Source organism: Wolffia australiana, chromosome 7, assembly GCF_029677425.1.
Source record: "Wolffia australiana isolate 7733 chromosome 7, ASM2967742v1".
In the NCBI taxonomy this organism is placed as follows: Eukaryota; Viridiplantae; Streptophyta; class Magnoliopsida; order Alismatales; family Araceae; genus Wolffia; species Wolffia australiana.
In genome coordinates, this window is record NC_135841.1 from 12,572,926 (window position 1) to 12,577,409 (window position 4,484).

At 40.8% G+C, this 4,484-nt stretch overlaps 1 pseudogene; it reads left to right on the forward strand.

Moving 5' to 3' along the window:
• Nucleotides 1–206: 206 nt before the first annotated feature.
• On the forward strand, nt 207–303 carry LOC144706260 (small nucleolar RNA R71; annotated as a pseudogene).
• The last annotated feature ends 4,181 nt before the right edge of the window (nt 304–4,484 follow it).

Below are 4,484 nucleotides of genomic sequence, written 5' to 3' on the forward strand. Positions count from 1 at the left end.
TGATTCCTCCACGCTTGGGACCTGCACTTCGGTTAGTGTACGAAAAACTTTGACGGTATGTCCAATCTTCTACTAATTTTTTCATCAATTTCATGGATTCATCTGCATGGGTATCAAGGAACATTCCTCCACTAGATATATCCACTAGATGCCTTTCCTGATCATTCAATCCACCATAAAAAATTTCAACCAATTCATGAGATGGTATGCCATGATGTGGGCACTTCCTAGTGAGTGACATGAATCTCTCCCATGCTTCTCCTAGAGTGTTAGTTCCTTGACAAAAATCTCTTATATGTTTCTTAATTGAAGATGTCTTTCCATAAGAAAAGAATCTCTTTAAAAAGCAAGCTTGCATTTCACTCCAAGATTGAAATTCTTGACCTACCCCTTTAAACCAATCTTTTGCCCTATCTTTCAAAGCAAACTGAAATAACCTTAGTTTGAGAATTTCCTGAGGAACACCTGCATAACTATAAGCAGAACAAATCTGGTTATACTCTTCCAAAAACTCATAAGGCTCATCATTAAATCTTCCATAAAATGTAGGCAATTGATTAATCATATTCGGGTCAATTCTAAAATTAACATTTTCTGGTAAAGGAGCAGATATTTTAGTGTAGGTTTCACTCTCTATAGGGTCAGAAAATTCTCTCAACCTCATTCTTCTAACACCCTGTTCAACCCCAAAATTTTGATTATTCTCCATTAAGTCACAAAAATGCTGATTTTCACCTTCGGAGCTTTCAAAAATACAATCAAAACTAGGAGTTCTACTAACTGTTTCAAGATTCACGAGATGAGGTTTTAAAGATCTCCTACCGAACATGCAATGTTAAACACATCAATATAAAAAATAATCAGTTTTGATGAACAAGAAAAATTAATTATGCAATGATGAATTTTTTTTTTCAATTTCACTATTTCATCAAAATTCACAAAATAATTGCAAAATTCAGCTCAATCCAAGACTTAATATAAAAATTAAAGAGTAATGAATCCACACAGAATAATTTAAAAATTCAAACCGTGCGTCCCCGGCAACGGCGCCAATTGATAAGCCGAAAAATCACGTAAAATTACGTGGTCGTTACGCTTTTTAGACGTATGCAATAAATTTATAATTCCCTTAATTACTAAATAAGAATATAGAGCAAGCAAGGGGTCGATCCGCAAGGAGGCAACAATTCAGAATTTTCAAACAATTTTTATGAATCAAGTCAAGTAATTTTGAATTTTGCAATATTTAATTCAATTAATATTAAATAATATTCTTGAAATAATCAAAATTAAGTAAAACTTAATTTTGATTTCGGTCAGATAATTCCAGATAAGAATATTATTATTATTTTAAGCTCATAAAAATATAAATTATTAATTTCCCAATTTAATAAAATTTATAATAATTTTCAGAATTAAAATTGGGAAATTAATAATCAAGAAAGTGATTTTTGAATTGGAGTTCAAAATGGATGAATTTTCGGTTCAAATTTTATTTTTGGGTTTTTTATATATTAAATTAAATTCCTAAATAATAAAAACCGAAATCTAGAGAGAGAAACAAATCAAATTAACCTAGAGAGAGAAAGTGAAGAAATTGGGGAAAGCCCCAATTTCGACCCTAAATTAAAAATGTAATGAAGCAGAAATGTCCTAAAATGATTAAGAATTAATTATCAAAAGTCAGATCTCGAATCCAAATCAAAAAGAAGTGCTGATGCATTCAAAACATGAATCTAAGGCATGCGCATTTCGCCCATGCCAAGGCGTTTTCGAATCGTTCTAGAAGATGATCAAATACAATTCAGAAACTTACAAATTTGATAAAGAGATCCAGATTTGACGACTTCCAGAATGCCTCCTGTGTCCTTCCTGGCCAATTGCTTGGGGAGAGCCTCCAAAAGTGAATTTCGCCTTTTTTTTCTGACCTCTATTTAAAGATCCAACCGTCCAGATTGTAGAGGAAAAGACGAACCTGCCCTCAAAATTTCAGCCCAATCGGAGTTTTAGATCTCAAGATATCGCAGTTTTAGTGAGATCAAATGTGGGCCGTTGGATCTCTTTTATTTTCTCTAAAAAATTGGAATTTCCTATTGGCTGGGCTTGATTTTCTCGCTTTCCGTGTTTCGGGACACGTGCACCCTCGTTGTCCGCGTCGGCCGCACTTTTTCGCTGCTTTTTAAGAAAACAGAAAAGGACAAAATAGTGCTTTTTTCGCTTGGTTAGAAGAGAGAGAGAGAAAAAGAAAAAAGTCATTGTTTTAAATAAACGCCAATGATCGGCGTCGATTTCTGCTTTTCTCTCTCTCTCTCTTTTAATCACTCTATTTGACTTTTCCTATCTCTCTCCTCTCTTCTCTCCTTTCTTATTTAATTAATATATCCCTTCATTCGCCCAAATTTCGGGCGAATGATGTGGATATTCATTTTAAATGCATTTAGAATGCAAAATAAATAATCAATATATTATTTAATTAAATAAAAATCATTTCTTGCCTAAATAATGGTCAGAAAAATTCAGAAAAATTCATAAAAATATGGAAAAAATTCAGAAAAATCAGGAGATGATTTACTGACCTTAAACCAAGCAAATAAAATCATGTAAAAATATTTATTCACTGAAACAATGTCAAATTCCATGTAAAAAATGATAAAAAATATGAAATAATAGAAAAACGACATGTTAACTGATTTCAATGTATTTTATCATGATAACATGCAAATATGACCATTAAAAAACATAAATAGAACGTATAATTCAGTAATTAAGTATATTAATTTGCATGTTATCACAGGCCGCCAACCCAGTCGCCTGCGCAGGCGCCAATGCTGCCCACGCAGGTAGCCTGCCGACTGCCCGCGCCAGTAGCGCCCGTGTAGGCAGCCAGCCTGCCGCCCACACCAGTCAAGCCTGCGCAGGCCGCCGCGAGCCGCCCGCGCAAACCGCCAACTCGGCCGCCCACGCAGGCGCCAACGCCGGCCGTGCCAGCAGCGTCCGCGCAGGCCACTGCCGGGCGCCCGCGCCTAGGCGGCCATGCAGGCCGCCAACCTGGCTGCTAGTGCAAGCGCCAACGCCGCCCGTGCAAGCTGCCAGCCGGCTGCCCGCACCCGCGGCGCCTGCGTAGGCTGCCCCCTCCGCCCGCGCCTAGGCCGCCTGTGCAGGTGCCAACGCCGCCCGTCTGTCTACGTCCATTGCTTGTCGGCCACGCCCAAGTCTCCTGGCCACCAAGCGACCAGGCCTCGTCCAGATATCCCTTCACCAGGGCCGCTCAATGCCCGGAACGTCACGCTATATAATCCAAGCGGGGCTACGCAATGCCCGGATCGCCGAGCCAAGTTACGACCAGAATTTCCCGCAGCCTCAACATGCACTCCGGTGTCGAGGTACACCAGAACTCGTTGGTGTCATGTGTTCTTCATCCAGTATTCCATGAGAATTCTTCCTCAACCGTCGGATCTGCTTTGAACTTCTTGGAATTTCAATGACTAGTGGATGAGGTCTTTCGTGAGTTTTCCCACGAACGTGAATTCAAAAGTATTGGATTTGGTGCTTAGGCATTGTCGCGGTGGTTGAAGACAGTACTCCCGCCCTCGATGAGGAAATGGGCTGCACCACTATTATTTCATCGGATTTAAGTTTACAAAACTGATTGTGTGGATTTGTGGTCTGGTTTATCCCTCCAACCCTACACCCTGCTAGCATCCAGAACCTATCGTCGTCCTTCCCGTCTCCTCAGTCGTCTACTCCCCCATTTACCTAGCTGTCCTGCATCAAATTGGTATCAGAGCCTAACCTGTGTCAGCCTACCTATTCCGCCATCGTAGACGTCGTCCATTCATCATTACATTTGCATGCATCAGTATTCAGGCAAACATGTCTCCACGCTAATGAATGAACCATCCCTAGATAATGGTGAGGTGTTTGTCCCTACCCAAGATTCATCTCCACCCGCTCCCCCATCCTCCTCCCATGGGGCTGTTGACCGCATGTTAGACACTGTCCAGAACGGTTTTCGTGATATGAATACACTATTAACCAACATGGACAACCTTCTAACCAGTTCTATCGATGCGGTTAGCGAGCGAACTTATCAATTAGAGAATCGTGGTTGTGATAGGCATCGACGTGATCGCGATGACCCGTACCCGCCTGAACCTAGATCTCGGGAACACGACAGGAATCATCACATACCGGATGATTCCTATCGACCTGATATTAGATCCGGGGACGCAATCAGAATAATCCTGAACGGGAAGATCCAATTCCTCCCGAGAATAGAACTCTAGTCCACGATAGGAATCATCGAGACGACCCGTACCCGCCTGAACCTAGATCTCGAGAACACGACAGGAATCATCACATACCGGATGATTCCTATCGACCTGATATTAGATCCGGGGACGCAATCAGAATCATCCTGAACGGGAAGATCCAATTCCTCCCAAGAATAGAACTCTAGTCCACGATAGGAATCATCGAGACGA